Below are 12,768 nucleotides of genomic sequence, written 5' to 3'. Positions count from 1 at the left end.
TGAGGCCGGGATTTCACCCTTAGCTCTTTATTATTTTTAATTATGGATGGGGGATGGTAGAGGTGTGTGTGTGTGTGTGTGAGAGAGAGAGAGAGGGGGAGGGAGGGTTAGGAACATTCTTTTGTAGTATCAAGATTAGGGATATTTCCAAAAGCACAACCTTTGTTCTCCTTCAGCTAACCTGATGGGCATGTGATAAAATAATGTGTGGGTTTCACAGCTCAACTTAAATGTTACTCACCTCATATTTTCACTGGGTCCACTGTTAGGAAAATTGTAGAGAACTTCTAAAAGAGTGATAATATGGGGACTGGGCAAGGAAAGATAAATGCTGTGACTCATTAGTGAAAATCCATAAACTAGCCCTTGTTTCTGTAATGTAAAATGTGTTCTAAGCATTGTATGAAGATGTATAAGCATTGCTAGCAAGTCCAGCGATGGCTTATTGTAAGAGAAGGTTAAAATTGAGAGTAGTCAGTTTAATGTTAACTGTGATTTGCATGTTCCTAAAAGGTTTGAAGTTCCAGAAAATAAATGCCCTGCTATACAATTTTTTGGAAGGGTGTATGATTGCACAAAACTTTCAAAGTACAATGAAAGTCTAAAAGAAATATAATTATTATTGTCAGTTTATCACCTCAAACATGTTGTTGTAAATTGCCATTATATCAGATGAGTTTGGTAACAGGTTTTCCATTTTGCACTTTATTTGACAAGGTGATTCATTGTTTAGTGCAGTTTAAGATGTCAGTCCTTCTGGAACGAATTGAGCTGAGCTGATGTGCATATGAGCACTCCTCCATCAAAGTATATGATTAAAGAAGGGTTATTCTTCTGAAATATTGTTACCCTACTTGCCTGGAATACGAGTGTTTTCTTTATTGAAATATAATTTATCACAGTTAGCTTCATCTAGGTAACCATATATATGTTACACATGGCATATGGGAAGCCTGTTACAGTTACCCACAGAATCATATTTTAGATAATTTCTTATACTTCAGCACAATAGCTTGTCAAGTAATTGGAATCATTTGTTTCTGACAGATCACATCTTTGTTTCTCAGAACATAAGTGTTAGTAAAAAAACAAAATCAAACAAGCCATAGGCATTACCCTATAATATCTTGTCCCTGACAGTGGCCTATTCCTGATGCTTCAGAGGAAGGCAAAACTTCTCCATCTGTGCTTTGGGCAAATGGTGCAACCAGTAATGGGGAAGGGGGAGGCTGGGAAATTCCTTCTGGTCCTTCAAAAGGCAGCAGCTTTCTTCATGAAGGATGAAGTTTGCTTTCAGTGGTCATTAGTTTGGACTAACCTGTTATCTTAGCACAACTGCCTATGCTATATTTAGATTCCTTTACAATCCCACCAAGGTATTGGATTCAGTAATTTCTTGTAGAAATGAAATTCAGCAGATTAATTATGTCACATAAAGTAGTACAGTATCTCCTTCCGTCAATTCTAAATTCACTACCAATCAATTTCAGTGAATGACTTAGAATTATGTGGCTGACAGGAAAGGAACAATAGCTCTGTCTTAACGAAACCATTCATTATTTTGCATACTATCACGTCTGTCATGTGATAAGATGATCTCAAATAGTTTTAGGTACATGCTGTAGGTGTAGCTTAACTTTTTTTTTCTCTCCCAAGCATATTACTCATATAATTGGGTCTTTGGGAAACTATTAATCTTCTGACAGCTGTTCTAAATACAATAATCCACTCGAACATTTAGCACCCAATTCTGCAAGCTGAGGAGCACTTCCTACACTTCCCTTCCATTCTTATTCCCAAGCACTACAGGGTAATGAATGTCACAGACATACCGATCCATACGTTAAAATTTGACTTCATCGGTAGTTGAGGATTAGAGCTGGGCAAATAATTGTTATTTTTTGTTTGTTTTCAACAAAAAATCCCCAAAATTGTTTTGAATTTAATTAAACATTTTATTTCACCTGAAATGTTTAATTTCATTTTCAGGTGCTTACCCTCTTAAAAAAAATGAACATACCTAAATTTTGAAACCAAATGCTTTGATTGTTTTGGGAAAATTCCCCTCCCCTTTTTTTTCGTTGAAACTATTCACCACATTTGACCCAAATTCAGCCATAGTTTGAGTTCATCCAAAACTGTATTTTTCAATGATTAAACTATTTGTCCAAAATTTTTGCCCAGTGTGTTGAAGATGGTTATTGAAGACACTTTTACCCTTCTGAACAAAATCAGACACCCTTCCCAGAAAGAAGTAACCTCCCTTTCATCACCCTGCACTTACTGCAATAAAATGTGAATTAGATGACAATAATGCCATAGATTGATACATTTAGCAAACTGAAGATCTTACTCAGAAAAATGTGTATTCACTAATAGCATTATTTTCACATATTACAATAACAGGTTTTGCATGAGAGATCAATCGATTTCAACACAGTGGAAGTTTCTACCATGCTCCAAATATTTTTATAAGAGACAATGCCCATCAGCCACCTATGAAGCTCCTCCCACTGTGCCTGCCTCTTCGTTTTTATTCTGTCATCAGCAGCATGGCATTGCTTTGCTGGGCATGCCTGGCATACAGATCTAAATTCTCTCCTAGTCTGCCTGGCACAGCTGTAGCCATTGAATGTGTAGCCAGCGTGCATCTCTCACCTTTACCTCCTGGATCCCTTACTGTTCCTTCTCCCTCAGTGCCTGCAAGTTGCTGTACCACAGTTCCGAGGCCACATGATTCTTTTAGTTATTATTTTAAAATGTAAGTATTAATTCCTACCTTTGGTTATAAAGCACATGAGAAAGAAAAAGGGCAGAACACAAATGCTTAGCTCAGTGGTGCTGTGGGCATCTTGTTTTAGTTAATCTGGTCCCCCAAAAGATTTTAAAAATGGAAGTGAAAAACTTCAGGGGCAGATCTGGTAAATATTTATATTCCAACCTATGGCATGAAACAGAGAGGAAGATTTTTATGTATCATTATATTAGCATATGAATACAGAGAGTTATGTGCATGGGGGAAAAAACCTATGAGTGGATTTCTCTTTACAAAATAGTGCCAAAAGCAGCACTGATCAATTGTAACTGGCATGGACACTCAGTGACCTAGTGGAGCCAAGAGTCATGCTTTGATTTTTGCCACAATTTTAGCAATCAAAAATAAATATCTACAGTCTGTTTGCCACTTTAAAAAAAGAAGAGGCTCCACTTTGAGGTAAATAAACAAACAAAAAACCCCAACCCCCCTTCCCTCACAAAAAAAATCTATCACACATTGAGAATTAGAGCTGTCTAGCATCACTGAGTCAATATAAATAACAATCAGTAAATGGGACCATCATAATTCTACAAAGCTTAGAGCATCTTTGATTAAACCATTGGATGGGGACTACAAGAATTTATAGAGTGATTTCTTGATGTGGTGAGGTTTTTTTTCCTTTGGTTGGTTTTGGTTTTTTGGGGAGGGTGCGGGGGTGGGGGTGGGATTGTGCCTGGTAGCGTAAGATAATAAAAATTATAGGATGAGAAACCTATCTGGTACAGTTTCAATTCCAAGCATGTCAGAAATGCTGAAGTTGAATTTGGTCAAAGTTTGGCCCCCTGTTCCTTCTGGAGACACCACACAATACATGTCCTCCAGAGGGGCATCATGCAATAGGGCTAGAGGGGGTACCATTGGCTAGAATGTGGGAATGCAATAATATCACCCTACAGTCTTGTTTTAATAGAAGGTATTGACACGGTAAATGAGCATCAGGAATGATTTACATTTTTGAGATGTAGCTTGAAATCCTGTTGAACTACATCCCTTCCTCATAATGCTCTTTGAGAAAACTATCTTGTGAAATGTGTTAAATCTTACATGCGCCCCTCCATACCCCACCCATAATGACACGTTTTGAGAATTCTGATTGCAACACTATAGTTCGTTGAGTCTTGTTTTGCTCTTAAAATGCAGATTTAGTCTCTTGGTTTTGTATGAAAAATATAGCATATTCTTCCCACATGTATAGCATGTACACCTTGAGTACAGAATTATATTTCTGAGAATTTACAAGTAAACCTTTTGTTTGAGTTAAAATTAATATAAGAACTAGATTCTTTTAAGAAATGTAGCATATGTGTCAGTATTGTCTTATTCCTAAATGATCTTGTCAGACTCTTCAAATTTCACTATAGCTAACATTAATTGCAATATTGTGCATAGGTTAATTTGAAGAAATTAGATTATAATTCATCTAATGATTGTTGTGTCTAATTGCTAGGGCCCTACAGACAAGGTCAGGTTAATGGCTCAAATAACTCAAGTGACAATTGTGACATCAGTGGTAACAAGCAATCAGCACCATTCCTCTACAGATAGCGGGTGGGTGAGGTTCTGTGGCCTGCTGTGTGCTGGAGGTTAGACTAGATGATCAGGCCTTCGAGTCTATGAGCTAATTTGCATGGAACATTTTGTTGGGTGTAATGACTTAGTGGTATGAAGGAGATTGGACAGTTCTCGCTGGTAAATCACTGGACCCAAACTGTCACTGTTAATTAAAGATTCCATGGCCACATACTAGCTTGGTCATCAGTGCTTGAAAGGCTTCCCATTGTACTGTTGCCTTGGCTCCACAGCATTGCTAGAGGAATTGACCAGCATAGAGGGAGCCCTTAAAGGGCAAAGACTTTGGGACTCAGGGACTGGACTTTGCTTGCATCCCTTCACATAGGGCTGATCTCACTAATACAGCACACCAGCTCAATAATTCAACTCCATATTTAGGACTGAAGTCATCAGTACACTTCGGCTGCTTTAGTCTACTGTGATCTGCCCTCAAAAGTAAAATGTTAAAAAATGTTTTAAGGCTGATACTACATATGAAAGTAGCGCTCAATGGAGGAAGCAGTGGACTGACAATGATTAATTGAATAAGATGGCTACATATCATCATTATAAATAGTGCATGGTAGCATTCTCTTTTGGGTTGGTCTTTTTTAGCATTGATTTTTAATCATTTAAAAAAACCTAAATTCCAAGCCAACTCCCCCACCATGTTAAAAATTAGTCAAGGTTGAGAATATGTACCAGTATTTCAAAGATTTTTTAAAAATTAGATGGATATTTTATATTAAACCAAAACTAACATTAGAAACCCAGGAAATTCAGAGTTAAAGTTACACATAAAAGAAATCCAAAGACGTTAAGGTATGGAAATGTACAGTTAAGGCAACCAAACAACCTTAATTCTACCCTGTGGAGATGCCATGGGGGTGGGGGGTGGGGAATTGCATATGCTGTTAAAAATCAGTCTAATCTAAGACCATAAACACTCAAATGCCCTAATTATAAAGTTACAGTTATTATATGGCATCACTAAAGGGCAAAGTTAAGGTTATTTGTGTGCTTTAAATGTACATTTCCATACCTTAACATATTTGGATTTCTTTTAAATATGACCTTAACTTGGAATTTCCTGACGTTCTAATGCTTATTTTTGGGATAATTACAACATCCCTCTAATGTTTTCACCCTTAAATTAACGATACATACTCTTAACCTTAACTCCATCAAAACAGGTTTTTTTGTCTGGGAATAAATTAATACTTTCCATTTTATAAGAATTTACATTTTCAAAGCATTGTACTAACAATAACTAATCCCTTGCATGATGCAATTTGGTGCATAGTAGATTTATGATCTGCTCCTTGAAAATATTTTATTGAATCAGAGATGAATAGATGCATTCTGAACAAATAATTAATGGTTATATGACAAATGTGAGCAACTGGTGTTGATAGAGTGAGCCCAAGAAGTTAGATACACTGTTCTGGAGGCAATAGATCAGTTGCCACCAATTATACAAAACCCCTTTTAAAGAAATACTATTATTAGGAATAATTTTGTAGAAACTTGTCCAGACCTGGGGGATAATAAGCCCTTGGCACTCAGACATCTCCAGTACAATTCTTGATATCTTAAATCAAGACTGGATGCCTTTCTAGAAGATAAGCTTTAGTCAAACACAAGTTATTGGGCTCATTGCAGGAGTAACTGGGTGAAATTCCTTGGGCTGTGCTATACAGGAGGTCAGACTAGATGATCGAATTGTCTCTCTCTAGCCTTGACATCTATTAATCTACTCCTGTCCATCATTCTGAAGGAAAAAGATTGAGGCACTATCCAAATGAAAGTGTCTGCACATTTTCGTTTACTGTGAAACAAACAACGGGAACAGTGTTGTGAACATTTATGCTACTATGTGAGATTTGTAAAGTAGAGTTAGTAGGAAAAAGTGTGTCCTCTTTTACAGTCTAACACTAAGGACTTCAGCGGAGATTTGAATTAAGTGTAAATCAGGGCCATCGATTAAGGACTGTGGAATAGGTATGCACTCAGTTCTTAATGGTATACGTGCAGGTAACTTTGAGCAGGCGGTTGGACTAGATGACCTCCTGAGGTCCCTTCGAACCCTGATATTCTATGATTCTATGAACTCCCAGGCACAGGGATGGAAGCCTATCCCTATCTTAGTGCATAATAGTACAATATAGAGTATGTGTGCTGCTTATAACCTGGACAGTATTTTGAAAGTTTAGATTAGTAGTTTGCGGGGACTCCTTTTCATGACTTTCTAGGTTTGTGAGGCTTTTTATTTTCTGACACAGGCATTTCATAATTTTCAATATATGGACTAGATTAAACATGTGTATCACATCAAGGTCTACGACATCAGTGTGAATTTAATGTTGAAAATTCGAACAGCATTTGAGGGTCCAGATTCTGGCTCTCTGAGTACATGCACCTCTACATCAGGAAAACTATGGTCAGCAGTAGGAGCACAGAGTGGAGTTTGCCACCTGGATTCTTCATCCTATAAAAAGACACTATTCCACATGGCCTTCTTTGACTTATCTGACAGAAAGGCACAACATCATGTGACCAGTGGGGTCAGGGATATGATGCAAAGTTTATGTCCACGTGTATGTATATACAGCTGCTCTGATAGAGCACATCTTCTTAGTGGGTGCCATTCATTCGCTCTGCATAAAGCCAGACTATTCAGACTCTAGGCGGGTGGAATGTGAAGCGCTTAAGGAGACAAAATCCAAGTTGCAGGGCATGAGCTGCTGCGCTGCCTCCTCACTACCCGCAGAAGCTATTCCAGCCTCTGAGTTGGAATAGCAGAGCTGGTTCTGCGGACATATACATTTGTGGCTCTTCCCTTGGCCTTCCCCTGTTGCGGCCTTTCTTATAGTTTATGTGCAGACAGTCTTCGGACCCTTTCTTCAGCGTATGGAGAGTGCATAGGCAAAAACTCCATGCACCCCCTTCAGTGGGCCAAGGGATTTGTGCAAGTCTCCTGCACCACAGGTGATTTGTACCCAATAGAAATAGAATGTGAGGGGGCTGTGTATGGGTTGGTGTTAGACAGGATACGAGCTATATTAATGCCACTTTTGCTACTCTTTCACGGAGCAGGCATTATAACTGTTTCCAAACGCTAGACATAATTTGGCTCTAAGCATATGGCTTTTATATGACATGAGTGAATGCTGTATCAGGGATGCCAGAGATTTGTTTTCTTTCAGAAATCAATTTATATTGACATCAAAATCCAATATGCTCTCTGTGAGAAGAAAAATAAGAAAATATAGAGCTTATAACCATGCTAGTGAAGAATATTTGATAATGAATGGCCTTGAATCACAGTTATAAAAATGATACTGTACTTTGTCTCCTGAGATCAAATAATATAGTTCTGCAAACACTAGGTAAGTCAAGGTATTCTCCACCTCTCAGGATTGAGCCACATAGCCTTACAGTTTGTTGGCTGAGCTGACAGACATGAAAAGCCTCTAACTTACGAGTTCTGTTCTCATCATCAAGATGTGATTGCAGTCAAAGTGAGTTAGCTTAAAAACAAAGTGCTAAGACAGACCAAGATATATTTCAAAACTCCTTTCCCATGTAAAAATTAACCATGATAAATCACTAAAAATTCATAATTTTAATTAAAAAAATAGACTGGCTAAACTCTGTGTGATTTTTATGAGAAATTGCACCTAGAAATTATTTGGCATTTTCCAATATTCTGTAAAGAGTGATTCAGACCTTCAGTGTGGCTTGGGTTTAACTTAAACACAATTCTGGACTTAACAGTGAGAATATGCAAGTGGAGAACACGTCATAGATTCAAAAAGGCAATTGCAAGGAATTTTTCTCAAATTTTTAAGGGCTTCATTCTCATCTACACTAAGGCTCTTTTACATTGCTTTGGCCTTTTAAAGGGGACTTAGTGGAGATAAGAGTCAGGACCTACATGTTTTTCTCACCACTATAAGTGAAAATATGCCCTTGGTAGCTTAAAACAGGAAAGTTTTCTTACCAGTTCCTCCACTATTACATGGATATGCCAATGAGGTATTTTAGGTCTTCTTCTAGATTCTGGCTAGGCCACTAGCATTTTATTTAACTGATTGATTGGATTGATTGATTTTATTAAGAAAACCAATATTATTTTAAATATTTGTTTAAAATAATCCCCCATGTACATAATAGAAAGTATATGTATTTAAACAGATAAAATAGAAAACAGCGGGCCCAGTTTCTGGCCTATTAAATGTAGCCTCCATTTACAATAGAGATTTTTAGGAAAGAGTCATTTTTGCAGAGATACTAGATAGAGCTTTCAGCATTGTTTTAGCCACCCAATATAGTTTTAGAACAAGATAAAAACATTTAAAATGTACATAATCTAAATCATTCAAACAGCCTAACTGTAAAAGTGCTTATCTAAATATATACAAAGCTCATTCAATGGGACTATGTAAATGAATGAAATTTTAAGAGACAGAAAGTGTCCTAACATCCAAGATCAAACTGTTAATAATAAAGAAATAAAGGTTTAAGATATGTATACTTGTCCTCTGGGAACTGGTGTTGCAGTTTACTAGATTAATCTTTCTGAATATTTGCATTTCCATGTGTGACGAGAAAGATTTTTGAAACTCCTTAGTCTGCATGACTTTTACTTTGGAGCCATGTAGCCCAAACCTCTTAACTGATATGGAAACTCTAGACTCTATGAAATATTGCAAACAATACCTTTTCTGTATTTTGATGCAGTATTTTTTCCTTGAACGTGGGTAAAACAGATAACCAATTTTGCTTTTTTTCCCCAATAAACGATGTTTATTATGCCAATTCTAATTATCATGCAATCTAATGGTTTTAAGGCTTATACGTTCAACATCACTGGACATCACAAACATGAAAGCATTTTATACTGTCATTATACATCAATGTTTGTACTTGGTTATACATATATACAGAAATTATTCACACATCTTAACCTTGCTATTTCCTCCTTTGAAACCAACATAATTTTACTCTGAAAGCAGCTTTTTAATAAATGGTATAAGAAATACAGCAAGGCACACTTTTTTAAAAAACTTTTTTCCCTTTACCACCTCAAGAAGCATAAAACCCCAAAATGTTGTACTTAATTCAGTAGAATGTCAACAGTTCCTAATATACAACACCATGTAGTTGTTTCTTGAAGTGTTGCATAGATTAAATTTTAAAATGAAATAAATGGCATTGATTTTAATTGCTTAACTTTTAGATGTATTGAATTAGGAGGACTAATGACTTTTTCTTTTGCTGCAATCAAATAAAATTGTAATTTTAAACACAAACTAGTTTCAACAAACATATGCATTATACATATATATATTTTATATGCATTATACATATATATTAAATTTGATACATGAAATAAGAGAGTACTGACCGGTACAGCTCTGTAAAGATGAATCAGACTGATCATGATGAATTTGTGGAATTGCAAAACTTTAAAGAATGTAACGGGTGATAAGTACTACAGAAAGAAAAGGAGGACGTGTGGCACCTTAGAGACGAACAAATTTATTTGAGCATAAGCTTTCGTGAGCTACAGCTCACTTACTACAGAAGCATTCAGTTTAGGAAGGGTAGGTAGTTAGAGGTAGGTTGGGAGGGGAATCCACATGAAAGCAAATGGCTTTGCTATACTACAAAATGATTACTGAATTAGGACCAGCATATGTAGCCTGATCAGAAAACAAACATGGACAAATCACATTTGGAAAGAAAATTTATCTTGGGAGTCAGTGTAACAAGAGGCAGTGAATGATGCAATGGCATTGGAGGTCATCCCAGGGTTAACAGGATGAACCTGTACCTGAACAGCAGCCAAGTTTCTAAAAGGAAATGGAAAAAAAAGAAGTGAAAGTATGTTACATAAAATACAGTTTTGTGCAAAACACAAGCTCTTCCAGAACAACTGAAGATAGCCATTATACAATTACATGCCAAAGCCTTTAAATGCACTGGCACACAGTGTGTGAACAATGATTTTTAAATGCCTAAGTTCAAGTTAGAGTAAAAAATGTCTTTGTATTGATTGTAGAAAACTCATTGATTTTTTTTTTTTAAGGACGTCGTTTCAAAACAAACAAGGGAAATCATCAAGTCTGACCTTTTCCCTGGATCCTGTCCTTATACTTACCTGTGAACTTACCTTCAGCACACTCAAAGGTGCTCCGATCAATAACAAAATATGGATCTGCCACAGCCAAACAACAAAAAGGGATACACAGTATTTAACTGACACACATAATTTATGTATGTATATACAATGACATTTTAATATAAAGGCAAAGAGGGGTATCACAGAACTATTTGGACATTTCTGGCACCAGTAATGAGTTACATTTTCATAATATGGAATTTATCCAGCTTGGAGTTTAGGGTTAAACTATTCATCAAAGAGCAGAGGCTTATGATGAGGATTATGTCGGAATAACAGCTAAAAGATTAGTGCAAAGTACATCTCTTAGGCATTTCCTAGGAGGCACTCCAGACATGCATTATATGCCTTCCAAATTAAGTAGAAATATCTGGATCTATCCAGTTACCTTCTCCTTTGATCTTATTTGCTGTAACTGACCTCTCTATTTTTATAGAAAAAGTACATTACATGAAAATAGTGAAAAGTGCAACAGTATGTTTAGAAATCAGTGCAAAAACAACATGCATAATAATGAAGATATCACATTTGCTCTTTAAAAACTTTGGCATGGGTTTTAATCAGAGCTATAGTGAGAAAAGTCTCCCTGTTGGACAGTACCTTTTTCCAAAATCAAAACATCCACAGATGATAATATAAAGTAGCTATTTCTACCATCTAGGTATTATTAAGTTTTTAAATAAGTCCTCCGGTGGAATCTTCTGCTATACTGAAATAAAGTATCATGACTATGTTGTAAACAAAGGTAAAGAAGCACTGTTGTTTCCAGTGCCCTATTAAATCTGCAAAGACAAACGGTCAGAAAAGGCTTAGTTAATTCCTGCAGCCTAATTTTTTTATATTTAAATTATTATAGGTTAGTGTCTGTATTCCACTGGCCTTGAATACTGGTTTTTTCATAGAATTACATAACTACTAATACTTTGCATTTAGATATCATATTCTAGCCGTGGATCTCAAAACAGTTTTTGGTAAATGATTTAAGCCTCAGAACTCCCCCCCTTCAATTATTATCCCCGATATTTCATTGTTAAAGAAACTGAGGCAGAAAGAGATTGAGTGATCTGCTCAAGGCCATACAAAAAGTCCATGGCAGAGCTTGGAATAGCAGCCAGATTGACTAGCAATCTTGTGCTTTAGTCACAGGATCATCCTTTCCCTCTAGGTTCTTCCTGGCTACGGTCAGTTGCAGGATATTTTAACTCCTGCTGCAGGATTGTGGGATAAAACCAGTTCATTTTTCTTAAGACCAAGTAATAATTTTTTTCCAATGTATGTGAAATTTAAATTGTATGTTCTATATAAAAGGAAGGAAATATCTTTTCTGACTTACGTGTGACCATAACAGATCGCACACAGAAATCTAATGCATTTTCCAGAAAAGACTCTAGGAACATCACATAAGGTCCTGTAATGGATTGATCCCTGCACACACTGAATATATGACTACGAATCCTGATTCCATTGGTGAGTCATGGGTCATAGTGACAGCAAAAGATTGCATGATCTTATATGCAGGAAGGCTGTTCTTTCAAGCTGTCACCTCCTTGAGAAACAAAATCAGTATCGCTTTCTGAGCACCTCTGCTGTATATTGGCTTATATAGTAGAATAATCAGTTCTGATAGAGGTATTTTTGAAGCTGGTTATAGAATTGCTGTTACTTTCCCTTAATGGTCAGTTTTACAGCAAACTGATAAAGAACAAGATTGCAATTTAGATATATTTGGTAGAAAATATATTTTCTCCACTGTAGCTTTTATCCTCTTCTACAACCAAGGCAAACATAGCCCTGAAAGAAGATAAAATTAGCCAAGCTACATTAGTAAGTAGGCCTTTTGTCAGCTTTGCATTCTGAGTATATTTTTAGAGTGTACCTATATTATAGATTATTTTTCTGTTAGTATTGCAGCTACACTTGGAATTACACATTTTAATGAGCTTACAGCACAGGTGCTACAGGAAAAAAATAATGGTGTTTGCCATTTATCTTTCAAATTAAATAATGTGTTTTTAAATAGTAACTTTTTTCATAATATACTTATGGGAACAACATTTATCTGTCACATTTTAAAAGATGTATTAGTAATAAATGTAAATTACCTTTAGAAAATCAGTAATTAGGCTCATCAAAAAATAAACAATCTGCCACCAAAAAGATAATCTTTAGCATAGTTAAGTATAATAACTGTTATTTGAATAAGTTAACAAAT

The 12,768-nt window shown here is 36.1% G+C and overlaps 1 protein-coding gene and 1 long non-coding RNA gene across 2 annotated transcripts in view; one reads left to right on the top strand and one right to left on the bottom strand.

Moving 5' to 3' along the window:
* The window catches only part of LOC122466159, a 37,271-nt gene that overhangs the window by 209 nt on the left and 24,294 nt on the right, over positions 1-12,768 (top strand). The gene's annotated exons all lie outside the window — the stretch shown is intronic.
* Positions 9,002-12,768, bottom strand: part of AKAP6 (A-kinase anchoring protein 6) — a 413,166-nt gene continuing 409,399 nt past the window's right edge. The window contains exon 15 of the mRNA XM_037900577.2: positions 9,002-10,227. The gene's annotated coding sequence lies outside the window, so the exon portion shown is untranslated. The remainder of the gene's footprint in view (positions 10,228-12,768) is intronic.

Source organism: Chelonia mydas, chromosome 6, assembly GCF_015237465.2.
Source record: "Chelonia mydas isolate rCheMyd1 chromosome 6, rCheMyd1.pri.v2, whole genome shotgun sequence".
Taxonomy (NCBI): Eukaryota; Metazoa; Chordata; order Testudines; family Cheloniidae; genus Chelonia; species Chelonia mydas.
The sequence above is the reverse complement of the archived record's forward strand: the minus strand, read 5'-3'. Positions and strand labels throughout refer to the sequence as shown.